The sequence below is a fragment of the Cupressus sempervirens genome, chromosome 4 (genome assembly GCF_028749045.1).
Source record: "Cupressus sempervirens isolate cs-2001-9-10 chromosome 4, ASM2874904v1, whole genome shotgun sequence".
Taxonomy (NCBI): Eukaryota; Viridiplantae; Streptophyta; class Pinopsida; order Cupressales; family Cupressaceae; genus Cupressus; species Cupressus sempervirens.
This window is the reverse complement of record NC_143121.1, coordinates 286,612,732-286,631,198: the sequence shown is the minus strand read 5'-3', so window position 1 is coordinate 286,631,198 and position 18,467 is coordinate 286,612,732. Positions and strand designations below refer to the sequence as shown.

The 18,467-nt window shown below is 33.4% G+C and overlaps 1 pseudogene; it reads left to right on the top strand.

Annotated features, from left to right (window-relative positions):
* The first annotated feature begins 270 nt into the window (after nt 1–270).
* LOC149561126 (nodulation receptor kinase-like) lies at nt 271–6,715 on the top strand (annotated as a pseudogene).
* The last annotated feature ends 11,752 nt before the right edge of the window (nt 6,716–18,467 follow it).

Sequence of the window (18,467 nt, the reverse complement as noted above, 5' to 3'; positions counted from 1 at the left end):
AAAAAATCTATCATTGAATGCTTGATATAATCACTAGATTTATAGAATACATGAAGCCACTAAATTATTTCAAGCTATTAAATCATGTTACAAATCCCAAAATATACATAAACATTAGCAATTAGTTCAACAACTACTTCTATACAACTGATTACTTTGAAATTAGAAAGAGCATAAGAAAACCCAACTGTATTATCTCAGACATAATTATTTTTAACATTAACATGCAATGGTGATCTACAAAATTTTGTTTAGGGAATTAGATACAAAATGAAAGGTGTGGTGAGGTACAAACACCCATCTGAACCACTTCTGACCATAGATGTTCCAAATTCAGCACAACAACACATATCTATAGGTGTTTCACTAACCTATACCATGTGAAAAATAGGTCCATTATCATTGTACTACTATTTAGTGACCTGCATTTTTAAACAAGAAGATTTTCTTTTTCTTTTTTGTTTTCCTCTACCTTGCACCTTCAAGACTAATTTTTCTTCATTTCTTCTTTGGAGGATGAAGGTAATCAAATTGATTATCATAGGTTGGCTATGGAGTACATCGAGGAAGATATTAAGAGTTCTACCAATAGCTATTTCACTTTCATTGGTAAGGGAAGCTTTGGATCTATATTTTACAGCACACTTTGAGGATATGAGGTTTCGATCAAACTAAATAAGGCTAATTCTAATCAAGGCCAGGAAGTGTTAGAAATGCTTTAGAATAACTTAGGGGGGGGGGGGGTGGGGGGGTGTGAATTAGTTATTCATGGTCCAAATTTCCAGTTAAATTTTTTTCATCAAGTGAGCCTATTAAATTGTTCATGCATCCAAGCTTAAACTTTCCTACTTAGCAAGTTACTATAAATCAACATGCAAACATAACACATAACAGATCAACACATAACACAATAATTTATGTGGAACCCAATTTGGGAAAAACCACTAGTAACATGCTACTCAATTCTCACTCTCTTGAAGTGATGCTCTATGAGAGGCCTACCCTATTAAAGGCTACAACACATTGTTAAATGTGACTTGGCTAAAGGATTTACCACACTATTATAAGTGGGCCTAGTTAGAGGACTTTAGAACATTCACTTAAAATGACACCCTATTAAAGGATTTACAAATGTCTATTAAACAAACTTAAGTCCATAAGATTTTACCCCAGCTAACACAATTGTTAGAGAGTAACAACAAGGGCTTTTAACCTGACACAACTCACAACTTAACTTGCAAATTTTGGATCATAGTTCAGCTCATAACATTGTCTGGCTTTTAGTCTCTGCAACTCTGATAGCTTGTCCTCCTTTCAAGCTTTATCTCCTTGAGTGTGCATGCTCAATATACCAATGCAATCTCCTATATAACCATTTATCAAAGCAGAGTCTTTGTGCTATGTTCTTCCTTCTTAATACCTTCTCCTTAACATCCTTCAAGAACTTTTCATTTTAGCACCCTAGCTACTTTTGCTTCTTGGCCTGTGACTCCTTAAATAGAAGTATGGAATTTCTTTTCCCACTCGATTCTTCCCTCCTTTAATTTTAGTTCAAATGGATTATGTAGGATTCATTGAATCTAACCCATATCTTTCTTCTTCTAGAAATATCATGAAGAATCCTCTTGAATTCACCTAAAAATAGTTTATCTAAAATTTTGTGCCACCAACTCATCATCCTTATCCTCCATCTCATTGAAAAAATTTGAGGTAACAAACTTGTCAACTTAGATCTAGTGAATCTTTGAATTTTCACATAATGCAATAGTTTGACACTATTGAAATTTTGGTGCTCAGCACATACTATGTTACTCAACACCAAAAACATTTTACTGATGCTCAACACCTACTATGGATTCATTCGACATCCACTAAGTTTTCAATTTCTCATCACTTGTTACTTTGCTCGGCACTTGAACATGCTTGGCTCCTTCTGTATCATTTGACACATACTAGATTTTGCATTTTCTCAGCACTAACTAAAAATTTGCTCAGCTCTAACTAGCTTGCTCAACACACACTAATGAACTTAGTTAAACTTTGCAAAAAACCTTGTTACAATTTATTCTTCCAGTGTTTCTAAGTGTGGCCAACCTCTATATCTTCAAGTATATTATCAATACATCATTTTACATTGTCTTAACTAATCCTTGCACTACATTACAAAACCATAACTCAACCTTTCCCTTATGTGCTTTTGTTACATCTTATTGATTAAATCCTCTTCATCAATCAACTAAGTGATAGTACTTGGATCTTATTGTCAAAGTTAACATGACACAACCTTTTATGGCATAACCAAACATCATCAATTCTAACAATAAGACAGGTTGTATATTCCATCTAGGTAAAATAGATTACTCCTAGTTTGTTCACCTTTTCCTATCAGATTTCCATCAGTATCATAGATTTTGGCTATTTTATTTTCAAATTCTAGTTTGCAACCTACATTTCCTAACTGTGATACACTCAACAAATAGTAGTTCAATCCTTCAACATAGTATGCACTATCACATAAGATTTTCCCTATAATTTTAATAGTACCTTTTCCTTTGATTTGGCATGGAGCATCATTTCCAAATCTAACACTATTTCCATCATATCAAGTAAAGGTAATAAACTTACTTTTGTCTCATGTCATGTGATGTGAGCATCCACTGTCGATGATCCATTGGTCATTCTTGTTCACATAGGTTACCAGTGTTGTTGCTTCATCTTCATCCGATTCATCATTCATGGCTACATAAACTACCTCATCATCATTTTCATTAGAATCTTCTTCTTCAACAATGGAGCACCTTTTTCCTTTGTCTTTTAATATCAACTATCATCTTCTATTTAGTTATTGTTCTTGTTTCCGTCTCTGTAGTTCTTCTTTTGTGTGCATCTTGTAGCAAGATGTCCTACTTCATTGCAATTAAAACAAATGATAGGAAGTTTACCTTTGAATTTACCTTTGCCTCTATGGAATCTTCTAGCTAGTAGTGCTTCCAATTGTTCCATGTCTTCTTCATCTGTGTTGTTGTCACTGGATGCATATTTTACATTTTTCTTCTTCTTCTTTGGTTTCACCTCCTCAGTATATTGCAGTGATAGCTTGGCCTTGAAAGCACATTCAAGGTTCTTAGGTTTGTAGTTATCAAAGTTGGACAATTCAAATGCAGTGAGTCTTCCTACTATTCCTTCAATAGTTAATTGATTTCCTAGGACACACCTTAGCTCTTGGATGGCTAAAACTCTAATAGCATAAATAGGGAGTAGGGTTCTTAAGTATTTTTTGTTAATAGTTTCATCTTCCAAATGACCACCCAAACTTCTTATTGCACTTACCACTTCTTTTATTCTAGAGGCATATTCAGCAGCATTCTCACCTTCCTCCATTTTCATGTCATCAAACTTTCCTCTAAGACTTTCTCTTTTTTCTCTTTAAACATTTTGATATCCTCCATAGATACCAGTCAAGGCTCTCCACATCTTGAATGTAGAGTCACATCTTTTGATGTCCTCAAATTCAACATAGTTGATGGTAGAGGCAATCTCCAACATTGCCTAATTGTGCTCCTTCTTTTTCTTCATATCTTCTATAGTAGGTATAGTTGAATCAACATGTTCTACTTCAATTGAGGTTTGTGCATGATCACTTATTGATCCCAAATGTAGCTTCATCAAACTTTTCCATGCAGTAAAGTTGTCTTTGTTAAGCTTGGGAACTTCTCTCTTGGACATATTAATCTTCTTTCTTCTAATACCTTTAAAATAAATCAGTAGATGGATTTGATACCAATTGTTAGAAATTCTTTAGAATAACTGAGAGGGGGGGGGGGGGGGATTAGTTATTCAAGGTCCAAATGTCCAATTAAAACTTTTTCATCAAGTAAAGTGAGCCTATTACACTGTTCCTACATCCAAGCTTAAACTTTCCTACTTAGCAAGTTATTGTAAATCAACATGCAAACATAACACATAAAAGATCAACACATAACTTAGTGATTTACATGGAAACCCAATTTGGGAAAAACCACCAATAACATGCCACTCAATTCTCACTCTCCTGAAGTGATGCCTTGTGAAAGGCCTACCTTGTTAAAGGCTACAACACACTATTATATGTGACCTAGTTAAAGGATTTAACCATGCTATTAGAAGTGGGCCTAGTTAGAGGACTTTAGAACATTCACATGGAATGTCACCCTGTTAAAGGATTTACAAATGGCTATTAAACCAACCTAAGTCCATAGGATTTTACCCTAGCCAACACAATTTTTAGAGAGTAACTACAAGGGCTTTTGACTTGATAAAACTCAAAACTTAACTTGCAAGTTTTAGATCACAGTTCAGCTCATAACATTGCCTAGCTTTCAGTCTCTATAGCTTTGATAGCTTGTCCTCTCAAGCTTCATCTACTTGAGTCTTCATGCTCGATATACCATTGCAATCTCCTATATAACCACTTATCAAAGTAGAGTCTCTATGCTCTATTTTTCCTTCTTAATACCTTCTCCTTAACATCCTTTAACCACTTCACATTTTGGCAACCCAACTACTTTTGCTTCTTGGCCTGTGACTCCTTAAATACAAGTTTAGAATTGCTTTTCCCACTCGATTATTCCCTACTTTAATTTCCATTCGAATGGATTAGGTAGGATTTAATGAACCTAACCCATATCTTGCTTCTTCTAGAAACATCATGAAGAATCATCTTGAATTTGCCTAAAAATTGTTTATCTAAAATTCTGTGCCACTAGCTCATCATCCTTATCCTCCATCTAGTTCACAAAATTCAAGGTAAGAAACTTGTTGGCTTAGATTTGGTGAATCTTTGACTTTTCACATAATGCAATAGCTTTACACTATTGAAATTTTGGTACTCGACACATATTGTGTTACTCGGCAACAACTATGTCTTACTGATGCTCGACACCTACTATGGATTCACTTGACATTCACTAAGTTTTCTCGTGCTCGGCATTTATTTCTTTGCTTGGCACCTAAACACACTCGACTCCTTTTGTATCATTTGGCACACACTAGATTTGGCATTTTCTTGGCACTAACTAAAAAATCTGCTCAGCTCAAATTAGCTTGCTCGGCACTCACTAATGAACTTAGTTAAGCTTTGCAAACAACCTTATTACAACTTATTCTTCTAGTGTTTCTAAGTGTGTCCAACCTCTATATCTTCAAGTATATTATCAATACATAATTTTAATATTGTCTTAACTGATCCTTGCACTTCATTACAAAACCATAACTCAACCTTTCCCTTAGGTGCTTTTGTTACATCTTGTTGATTAAATCCTCTTTATCAATAAACTAAGTGATAGTACTTGGATCTTATAAGAAATTTTTATTCCAACAAATAGTAGGTTTGACATCAGTGACAAAACAATGATTGAAAATATTCTTTAACAAAATCTCCCTCTTCGCAATCAATCTTCTTCTTACAATGATCTTTTTTATTAGATTTGCAACAACAAGAATTTCACAATGAGATCAATGGTGCTAAAAATATTCAATAAATAGTCCTTGAAAATATTGTGCTTCAAATTTCTCAAATTTCAAATCATCTCATCCCCATATTCTCTAGTAACAAATTGTTGTTTGTGATTTTAGGTAGCTATACTGTCAAGAATATATCATAAGAATCTTGTAAACCTTATTGGGTATTGCAAACAACCCATAATGGCATTGTACTCTATGGGTACATGCCGAGTGGAACATTGAATGATCATAGAATATATAAAATTATGTTAAATTAACTTTACATGCCCAAGGAAAAGATGTATAATAGACTTTTTTGCCTGTTTGCAGGCACACCCAAATTGGAAATACTACTTGATTGGCATGTGAGATTGAATATTGCTCAACAAGATGCAGATGGTAAGCAACAATATATATATGCTTTTCTTCAGTAAAGAGTAAAAAATGGTTAATCATATCTCAACCATTTTATACACATTTTGCAAGTTTTTTGTACCTACATTAGGGTTGCTATGCTCCAATCATATAGAAAGATATAAAGTGTAGTAATATACTATTGGATAATAGAATGTGTGCCAAGCTAGCTGACTTTGGCATATCAAAATTGGTAGAGAGTTCCAAAAGCTATGCATTAACCGAAGTGAAAGGGACCATGGGTTATCTTGATCCTGAGTATTTCACATAACACTACACCATTTCTTTTGTCTTAAATATATTTTTCACCTAACTTATATAAACATAGGGAACAATAGTCTAGTAGATTGAAATGTGGAAGTTAATCCAAATGTTTCGTAACATCGTCATTGAATGAGAAGATTGATGTCTACAGTTTTGGAGTGGTTTTATTTGAGATTATTTCTGGAGTATCAGCCAATGATGGAACAGTAAAATTGGTAACCATCTATTGTGGCCCAATTGAAATTTTTTAATCATTTTTAAAGTACGTTCATTAGAAACATGTTGAAAAAATCATTGTATCAGGCACACAATCTGATTTCATGTGGCAAACTAGATGAGCTTATTGATTCTTCATTAGGTGGCCAATATAACATAGAATCGGCTTGGAAAGTGACATAGATAGAATACATGTGTGTGAAAAAGGAGTCAACTAATAGACCCAAAAAAAGTGAGGTGGTAAAAGAATTGGAAGAAGCTATGATCTGGTGATAACAATGATTCTACTACAAATACCATGGCCTTTTTTGATATTGATGTCATGCTCACTCCTAGGTAGTTAGATCTTATAGTAAACTTTTTTTGGCTATGAATCAAATGTAATTAGTTGTGTTAAATTATTTAGGAAAATTTTGTGTAATTGAAGACTATTTTGTGACATGAATAGATATTTTTAAACATATGTTTTTGGATCAAACTATCAATTGTATTTTTAGTGATACTTGATCAGCTCAATGATATTTAGAGTCTTTTGGGTAACTATATGGTACTATAAAAGATCAACATTTTCTTTCATATGAACTTATTGTCAATTATGGGTAGAATTAGCAAACTAGATCACATGTATCAAAATGTGTTGGAGTAGAGATTAGTGTATACACAAATATCTTAGAAAGGTCATCCATATATATAGATAGATAGATATTTCTTACTTCTTAAACTTTACTAAGATCAAATGCGTAGAATAATTTTTTTTCTTTTTGATTTATATTTCAACTAGTACTTGCATCTTTGAAGGGTCCAAGAGTTACGCTGATGGTTTTATATATATCAAATGATGTCACTCTAGTGTTTACATGCGAATTTTTCTCATAACATTTTGTGTGTATTGTAAAGCATTGGTAAGATAATTTATATCTTTATTATTTTCTCTTTCTTGGTACCCATGGAATACACCTTGTTAGACTTTTCCTTCATCAAGTTTCATCCCGTCTTTTCAATTATTTATTTTCTTTGTAACTATTTCCATTGTCCTTGTGACCTCTTTCACCCATAATGAACTTTATAGGCTCTTGGTCATTATGGCTTGTACTTTGATTATCCTCTTCCAAAAACATGGGTGCTACAAGCATGTTGATATGGTTATTAATGAAAAATAAACTATTATAGTTGTTTTTGTCATGATAAGAGACATGAAGTGTGCAAGTATCTGAGCTATCAAAATTGTAGATTTGGGATACTTGGCCCTTCAAATGGTGCACATAAATTTTTGTTTGAGTCACCATGGAGGCTACATAAATCTCACAATGGTTTACCTAAGTTTCATCATATATCTTTTTTACATAGTATTCTTCAAAATCATGTCACTTTTCTAAGAAAAGAAAGGCTCAAAATCTAAACAATGCTCCATAATGTATGCCACTACCATACCACAATACTTTGAGCATTGCTTTTGGTCACCCTCAAGATGATCTATCAAGGCTTTGAATTTTTTTTCCATCTAGTAGCATTTGCACTATTCTTATTTGCAATCCATTTTATTGAGCCTTAATTTCTTCTTGGATCTCCTCTTTATTTTATGCTTCATCCAATATGATGCTTAATTGAGATTGTTCATCTTCTTCTTTGATTGGAAATTTTTACTGAGGAAGAGATGGTTATAGTAAAAGAGTTCTTTAACATATGATTTAGATAGATAATGAGATGTATAGTTGAAACTTACTTACAAACCATAAGAATTTTATTTCAAAATAGCATAATGTTATGTTCAACTATCCTTTAGTAGTCTCAATCTCTACATAAATTATCGAATTCATTCATGTTTAATCCTCAAAAATATGAAGATGATCAAGTGTAGAGTTCATTTAAATTCAATGCTACATATTATAAATTAGATGAGTTGAAGTTTATGAACACATCTCTAGATAATAAATTACCTCTTAAAGTGTAGAAGACAAATAGTTAGAGTTGAAAGTGATGGAAAAGCCAAAGTTGAGGCTAATACATCTTCAATAAGTTGTGAGAATCAAGTAATAATATGTCTTCTATATATAGAAGTCACTTATATGTGCTTGGCTTAGTGTGTGGAGCATGTAATTGCATGTCTACAATACATAGACATTATTTTAGTTAAGGCATTGTTGGATATAGTTTCAAAGCTCTATCATGTTAATGCACATATTTGGTTAATTTGAGGCATTTCCACATTTATTATCCATGTCACGAGCATTTATCATACACAGTGCTATCAAATAAAATTTTGATAATATTTATGTAGATTACTTAGGTAGCCACATTGGCACATGAGGTAACATTTGCTAAAATAAAACTCTAATTGTTTTAAAGACATGCCCAAAATGAAAAATGTTCAATGCAATTCTTGGTAGGATATTTAGTAGGATGATCTAGATATAGCTTGTAAAATTTTTATTAGTGTGGTTAATATATGAATCAATTAACTAATTAGTCATGCTTGAAAAGGGCCATTTCCATGCATCAATGTTCATTTTTTTAAGGTAGGCCACTCCATCATTAATACAAACATGAGTTGATATAGAAGAGACAACAAACAAAGATTCCCAAGTTTTAAACTAAATTTGGGGTAGATCTTTGTTTTTCATCATTAGACTCTTATACCATTCTAATTCACAATTATTTCAAAATTGAGAAACCCAAAAAATTCTTAGAAAGATTTATAGAAATGTGTTCTATGTATGAAGGATTAAATCAACATGATTTTAGCAAGCATTTAGAGTTGCTTGGACTGGTACGCAATATAAAAAATTTGGTCTTTTATATCAATATTCAAATTTTTAATGAAGATATGAAGGATTAAATGAACATGATTCTCGCAAGCATCTAGAATTTTTTGACTAATATGTAATACAACAAATTTGATCTTTAATATCAGTATTAAAATTTTCAATGAAGTCTAGTGTACTATTATCTACTCAAAAAATGATATCAAACTTTACATCTTTCCAATTTTATTTTATACAAATGAATTTTATTCTAAACTAAAACATATATTGGTCATATTGAGTTTGGTTTTTATGTTTCCTAATATTATGTGGAGGTTGCTTATCAATTTAGTCATTTTTTCCTCTCATGATTTTCTTTCCTTATTTTAAAACATCTTCCTCTAAAGCTTTAATGACTTTCCTTTAATCATTTCATGAAATTTATTTTTAATAATATCAAAGAGTTTCAAATTATTTGTTACTTTAGTCTTGTTTACAAAAACAAGTTTACCAACTAATTATCAATTTATCAATTTTTTTAATTTAGATATTTATATTTTAAAATATGTAGCTTAATTGAATTTTATTTAGTTTCATTTTTTAAAATCTAAACCTAAGTTTATAAGAATATAATGGTTTTATAAATGTTTATCAAATATAATAAATTTTAAGTATGGTGATTTATAAAATATATTTTTATTATTTTTATGTCTATTAATATTTTAAAAAATATTTATTATTCATTCATTTTCCTATTGCTATCCATGAAAGTGTTTATTACACAATCAAAAGAGATGAGATATTAGGAATTAGGATTCAATATAAAAAAGAAACAATAAGAATATAAACAAATAAAAACCTCTACATAGATTAGAGAGAACCCTGAACCTATTATTAATTTCCAACTTGAGTTAAAATGAAGAGGAAATTGAGAATTATATTGATACTTTTGATAATGACACATTAATATAATGGAAATCTCAACTAATATGGAATTTTCCTATCTAAGTCACAATTTCAGCGTGTTGTCTAGCATTCTAAATAAGAACCAATTGTATGCATTATGGAAATAAGTCGCTAGTTAGTACATATTTTGTTCTTGAAGCCTAAATTATGTTTTTCATAGACTATAATTTTTCCTATATTAATAGGGAACAAAAATTGTCACATGTAGAATACAATGACCTTTAAGCCTACAATTGATATGAAAGATTTTAAACAAGATCTCACTATGACATATGAGTGTATTCCTTGAGTCATTTATGGTATTCTTAGTAAAGGGTTGTACTTGGAATATTAATAAATTGGTTGGATTTAATGCCTTTAGGGACCCTTTGGTTCTAGGCATAGGAATTGAGAATAGGAATACATATTGGAATAGGAATAGCTATTCATATAAAAATTATTTTGTGGAATAGACATAAGCTCACTTTAGAGGCTATAATGTTGATGTAATGCAAGGTAGTTTCCTTCCTTAGTCCTATTCTCTTCTAGGAACTTACCAGGCTCTTCTCTTAGCCTACTAGGATATCTTTAGGACCCTAACCTCTAGAGGATATCTATCCTATCTCCTAACTACTCACTACCTAGTTACACCAATGATGGTTGCTTCTTTCTTCACCAAATTCTTTTACAAGTTGACTCCCTTCTCATTTTGTCAACTACATGGAGATAATGGTTCATACATGATGTTTCTAGGCCTTCCCTAGGCTCCTAGATATAAATTCAACAAATTCTTTTCAAGTTCTTTGCCCCTACACAAAAACTGCCAAAAATAGGCTTAATAGAATTAGCCCACTTACTTGGGTTTGTAGACTTTAACTCCAATTTTCCCTAAACAAGGTGATAATTTTTTTAATATTTGAGTACCCTTTTGGAAAACCTAGATGATTTTTTGGGTCTTAGGTCTCCAAGCCATCTGTACACAAGAAAGAAATTTGTATGCCTACTTTTAAGGGTTTCCCATTTGAACTATCAGCATTGGCTAGGGTCTATTGAAAGGCCTACAAAAACTTGGTTTGGAAGTTTCCCCCTTGGTATAAAAAGTATCACACACGCCTCCTTTTGCAACTCTTTGTTTGAAATATCTTTCACATTCAAACATCAAAATCTTTCCTACAAACACTATGATTTCCTAACCAAGTACTTGTGACATGCCTAGGGTATCACATTAAAAATAGATATGCATCTTTTCCGGGGCCCAAATTTTATATACAATATGTATACTAGCTCTATTCTTATTTCCCTCAAGGCCATGATGAATGCACAGTAGGATATCATAGGGGATCCATAGTTGTGGAAATTGGCAAAATAGCACCAACGCACAAACTAATTACAAAATATTTTCAAAAACCAACTAAATGAACTTATAAAATATAGAAATATGAAACAAAAAGGACTGCAAAAACATTAATTACACTAATCTAAAAAAAAAACTCAAACTTCAATCCCTTATTGTGAATAAGCCAACTAAAACATGTAAAACTTGTCAAAACTAAGCAAAATTCATAGTTCTTAATGAAAACCTTTCCTCTTACAGTGTCCAACCTTTGAAAATGGTCTTCTGCGGGGTCATATAGGTCTATCTAGGGTTTGTAGTCAGTTACCATAACCATCCAACCTCTTTTTCCATGCCATGTAACTTTGCAGGAATTGCAAATGTTGTCATGACAACATTTTGCATCTTTGAGAAACACTATCATTTATGACTTGGGATCTTCCAAGTGGGTTGGATATGGTCCAATTATGGCATATAGGAATCATTTATCCTTTATATAATTAGATTAAAACATTGCAACCTTTTTTACAACTTTTACAATTTTAAACAATTCTAACCACATGGTAACTGATGACCTCTCAATCATGTATTTAGGTGGAAAAACACTCTAGAGACTAGTTCGAATACTTATGCCAACTTCCATAACTCCTAGGGCACAAAACCAAAAAATCCTAATCCAGAGGCCTAGGAGGCTAAGCACATCCCAAAGGTACTAACCATGGATTGAGCCTAGTCCAATCCATTCACCACCTAACTCTAGAGACCAACCAAGGTCCAAACACAAAGCAAAGACTCTGCTAGAATTTGAACAAGTCAAAACCAAAACAAAGAACTATTCCTAGGGAGTTTGATTAAGGTAAGGTGCTCTTGTACTATACTCCCCCAAGAAAACATAAGCTAATCCATCCTTAGATTAGGTAAGGTGGAATAAATACACAACCTCTTGAATTTTTTCTCTCTAATCCAAGTAGCATCAACATCATCCTTGCCAACCCATTTGACAAGATCTTCTAAGTAGTCCTTCTTCCTAGTTTTGTTGTAGACCCTTGAGTATAGTATCCTATCTTCTTGTAGAGGTGGAGTAGGGTGTAGGTGTAGGTCTTCTACATCTTGTCTGACCTCTTGAAGACTCTAGTCAACATCTTGGATAGCTCCTTTGTAAGAAATCAAATCTATAACATTGAAGATGGGTGCCAGTCCATTGTCTTCAAGAAGTGCCACCTTATAAGAATTGTTGCCATACTTGGCAAGTATTTTTGAAGGACTTGACCTTCTCATTTGGAGCTTGTGTGGTATCCCTTTAGTAAATTTTTGTTTATCTAGGTGCACCATCACAAGATGATGTATCTAAAACTGTACCTCTCTCTTTGAGGCATCCACCTTTTTCTTTGATTTTTCAACATTTTTAGTTAGTGTCTTCCTTACACTTTGATGGACTTCCCTCATGGATTTGGAAAATCCCTTAGCATAGTCACTACCTTGTTCTCCATCCTTCAACTTTCTCAACTAAAAAAATCCTCTCAGATGCAAATGATAAACAACTTGAAAGGACTCTTCCCAGTTGATCTATTCACTATGTCATTATAGACATATTGTCCAACTATAATATTTTATGAGACACCTTAGCAAGTTACCAAGACTCCTATTAATCACCTCTGTTTGACCATCTATCTGTGGGTGATAGGTGGATCCAAAGGACAGGTTGGTTCCAAGCTTTTACCATAGTGTCTTCCAAAAATGACTCATGAACTTGGTGTCCCTATCTGAAACAATGTTCCTAGGTAGCCCATGGATCCTAAAAACCTCTCTGAAAAGAGAAAATGTGCAATTTGACAAGTATCATGTATGGTATTGCAAGGTACAAAATGGGCCATCCTACTAAATCTATCCACAATAGCATAAATGCTATCATACCACTTCCTTGTCTTGGGTTGGCCACTAAAAAATCCATACTTATACACTCCCATGGCCTACAAGGGATTGGAAGTGGTTAGTAAAGACCAAAATTTGAGGATGTTCCCATGGATTTTTGGCACACTATGCAACTCTTGACATACTATCTAATATCTCTAGTCATCCTAGACTAAAAATAGAGCCTAGTGACTAACTCTTGGGTCTTATTGACTCCAAAATGACCATTAAGTGCCCCATTATGGCTTTCTTCGATGAAAATTTCCCTCATTAACCCTCTGGGAACAAAAAGTTGACTTCCTTTAAATAATAAATCATTTTACAATGTATAATCAGAATACTCACCATGAAATTTATTCTTGAACTCCTTGCATATCTTGTAGATTTGAACAAAATCTTCATCATTAGCATATAAGCCTTTGAAGCTTTCAATGCCCATTCTTTGTAATTGAATTTATTGGACTTCGAGGAGTCTCCTACTAAATGAGTCATCTACCTTATTTTGCACCCCCTTCCTATGTTTGATGGTAAATGTGTAGGCTTGTAGATATTCTATCCATTTCATATATGTGCTGCTAAGTTTGTCTTGGGAGTTAAGGAAACTGGGAGCTTGGTTGTCCTAGTATACAATAAATTCCTTTGGAAAAAAAAAGTGCCTCCACCTCCTTAGATCTTGGACTAGAGAATAAAACTCTATGTCATATTAAGAGTACTTCCACTTTGCATCATTGAGCTTCTCACTATGAAAAGCCACCGTCCTTCCTTCTTGGCTTAGAACAATCCCAATGGTTACATTATTGGCATCACACTCAACTTGGAAAATTTTCTAAAAAATAGGAAGCACTAGTGCAGGTAGTTCTTCTTTCTTTTTGAGTGTCTCAAAAATTTGATCATCATGTGGGGTCCAATGGAACTTTGTATTCATTCCACCCTTGATTGTATCTAACACAGGAGCACATATGCCACTGAAATGTACGATGAAATTTCTATAATATTGTGCCAAACCATGGAAGCTTCTCACATTTGATGCAATCTTGGGATTAGGCCAACTTAGAATGGCATCCACCTTCTCTTGATCCATTTTGAGGTTACCTTGAGACAAAACAAAGCTAAGATAAACTAGCTTCAGTTTCATGAAGTCGCACTTTTCCAAGTTTATCATTATATTTTCATCATTTAATTTATTAAAAATAATTTTTGAATGCTTGATATTCTCCTCTTTAGTTTTTCTAAAAATTAAAATGTCATCTATATAGAAAACAAAAAACTTACCAATGTTATCTGCCAATACCTCATTCATCAGCCTTATAAAAGAAGATGGAGCATTGGATAGACCAAATGGCATCACAAGCCATTCATACAAACCTTCTGTAGTCTTGAAGGTTGTTTTCCATTCACCCCCTTCATTTATTTAGATTCAATGGTAGCCAAAAATAGTAGGGATTGCACATGGACAAATATTTTTCCTAATTAGGCCTTGGTGTAGGAGCTCTTGTATTTGTTTGGCAATTTCCTCAATTTTTTGAGGGGTCATCTTATAGGTAGCTTTTTTGGGTAGGGTAGCTCCTGGGATAAAGTCAATTTGGTGGCTAAAAAGTTTCTTAGGAGGTAGGGTTGTAGGTTGTCCATCATTAAAAATAGCTTTGTACTCCTTAAGTAATTCTTGTGCTTCACTTGGTATCTTTGTTTTCTTGGTAGCAACTTCATCTTTAGGTTTCAAAATCAATGCAAACCCAACTCCATCTCCTTCCTCTAGGGTCTTTAATAAGTTTTTCTCATCAACCATGAGAACACTTGGACTTGAGGTCTTCATCTCTCCTTCATCTATAAAGGATTGAATCTTAAAAGTCATCAATGAATAGGCATTTTTGGTTCCATCATGTATGGCTTGGTTATCAAATTGGCATGGCCTTCTGAGTAAAAGGTGGCATGCATCCATGGAAAGAATATTACATAGCACTATATATGTGTATCTCCCTATAGTGAACTCTTTCCATGTGTGCTCTCCAAAAAGAACATGTTGTCGTTTATTGAGCTAGGTGACCTTATATGGGTTGACATGTGGAATTCATTTTAGCTTCAGCTTGTTGACTACCTCCACTGATTATGTTATCAGTTGAGCCAGAGTCAATAATGAGTCTACACACCTTCCCCATGATTTTGCATCTGATCCTAAAGAAAGCCCTTCTTTGACTTGGTTCTTGCTTTATGGGTTCATTAATCAAGGTCCTCTTGATCATTAGGTTTTCCCCCTCTTCTAATTCTAGGGGTACCACAGAGTTTTTATTGCTTCTACTAGATTGTTCTTTCACATAGTTGACCCTTTTTAAATTTCCTTGGGAAGTTGAGCCTTTTTTAGGGTACCTATACGCAAGGTGTCCTAACTGATTGTAATGATATAACTTCATGGTGGAAAAATAGGATCCTCTTGTTGGAAGATTGGGGAGATTGTTGGAAGATTGGTTGGAAGCATGAGTGCTGATGGTTTTCCTATGGGGGAGTACTACTATGATGATATGTTACATTTGTGAATAAATTTTTCATTGATGTCAACATAGCATGTTTGCTATCAACATAGCAAGTCTTTTGTGGTATGTAATAGAAGAATAGTGGAAAGATCAAGTTGGTATAGATGACTAGTTAACCATTATAGCCACCCAAGTTTATGGGAGATACTTCTAAGTATTTGGTATATGCAATTAACATTTAAAGTAGAAAGAATAAGTCTAGAAGAAGTTATGCAAGTTTTGGTGATGTCTGTTTTGAGATAGAGTTTACAGAGGCATGTTTTGGTAAACTTTTTATATCTCTTAGCAGAGTTTATATAATGAGGATCAAGGTTGAGGAAATGAAGAGGACATGTTAATGATGACATGGCTAAGCTCTCTCATCATAATATTCTGTGTGTATAAATTTATTCAAATTGCAAGACAAAAGATTAAGGTTATCACTAAGTGTAACATGTTTTAGTGTGGTCCTTCAATAATTAATTGAGAAGTTCTAATAGTCAACTTAGGGAATTATTTTATGGGCTCATTATAAAGAAAGGATATTTTCCTTTATCATGGGTGTGATGATATGACTTTATGATCAATAGAATGTGAAGTTGAGCAAAATAATGCATAAGTGAAGGAAACTTTAATGTAGAGGTTTTGCTAAGTGATCCAAGGTTTGTTATTTGGATCCAAGGTTCATGACCCAGTCAACGAGATCTGAAAGTGATTGGTTTGGTTGATAGAATAGAGGAAAGAAAAAAGGAAAGAGGAAGATAATAGTAAATTAAATGTTTGAGCAGTGAACTCTTCTTGTAGTTGAAATTGCATGTTTTGGCAGTGGGCTCTTCTTGTATACATTATACCATAACTCCTAATAGGGTTGGCACAAATCCTAACAAGGTTGGAATCTCCTAACATGGATTCAAAGTCTCCTAATAGTGACTCGTTGTACTAAATTTTGTAACACACTCCTAATAGGGTCTATCCTCTAACAATGAATATTTATATTAATACATCATCTTGTGGGCATCATTCCCATGAGGGTTTTCAATTTGATCAAGGGTTTCCCTCATCAACATATCTAGTGTATTTGTCTATATGCATTTTATTATGGTTTTTGTTTACATTGGTTGAATGGTTCAATTTGTTTAAAGAAGATAAATGTTTTAATTATTGGATAACTGATTCACCCACCCCCTCTAAGTTATCTTGGTAAACTATTGTTTCTAACAACCGGTATCAAAGCATTAGGTCCTTAAAGAAAAATCTTAATAGTTTTGGGAGATCCATGGAAAACATGTTCAGGAAAGATAATCCTAAGTCCAATAGAGGAAATTTTGACACCCATATGATAGAAATTTGTGCTGACTTATTAGATATAGCATCCTTTTATTGTGTATAGAAGAAGAAAAGTTTAGGAAAGGATGAATCCAAATCCAAAGAAGATATGAAGATAGAGGAAGGTGTTGGAATTAAGTTATTATTTCCATTAGTGACAACACTTATCTACATCATTATATCCACTGAGCATTCTAGTGTTAACCGAGCTTCATAGTTCACATCGAGCATTCTAGTGTTAACCGAGCTTTGTAGTTTACACCAAGCGTCTATAGTGTATACCGAGCATTCATGAAGCTACCGAGTGAATTAGAAACCTAGCAGTGTCTACCAAGTTTACAGTATTCATCGAGCTTCATAGTATTTACCGAGTGATGAGAGTACAATGTTTACCGAGTAATAGAAATATAGTGTTTATCGAGTGAAATCAAGGTAAACGAAGGATCCAATTTTTACCGAATGACACTATATCTACCGAGTCTCCAATGGTTACCAAGTTCCAAGCTACATTGTGTGGTTAGTATGGACCGAGCCTCTACTTCTACCGAGTGCATGAAAATGTCGAGTAATGCAGTGGATGCTGAGTATCAGAAGGTCACCAAGTCAGCTTGAAGAACCCGAGTTTTCTACTGTTTGGCTGACTCAGTAATGTTTTATTCACTTGTGTTTTAGCTGACCTTGCAATTGTAATTATTGGAATGGTATATATGTAATGTATTATATCGTTTACAATATATGTATGAGAGTATTAAGAGAGACATGTAATGTTTTGAGAAGTGTAAATGCGAATCAATGAAAGAGAAAAATATTCATCAAGGTCTACAAGGAGCAGTAAAGATTCATCAGTCACAAGAGGTGATCTATACTTCAAGGATCTAATCAAAAAATAAAGTTTGTAAGTAGATCCACTATTTCATCCTAGTAGGTGAATCAGTTTTGTAAATCTTTTAACAAGGTAGACTTAATAGTCTTTTGTATAAATCTCCTAACAGAGTGCATTCTTCAGTGTATGTTTGTAAATCCTCTAACAAGGTGGACCTAGCAGTCCTTTGTGCTCCTAACAGGGAAAATCACCAGAAGTGGTCAATGTAAGCCTTAATAGGCCAACTTCATACTACAGTAATGAAGTTTTGTGAGTATCATTCCTACCCTAGTTTTACTTTCTATTTGGAAGGTTTCTGGGTCATCAAATCACTATGTACAAGTGTTATAAATGTTTGTTCTCTCATATATAGATTAGACGAATGAATGGTGAATAGTATAAATGGTTAAAGTGCTAATTTTTTTTAAAGTTTTAAAGTTACTAATTCACCCCTCCCCTCTCAGTAG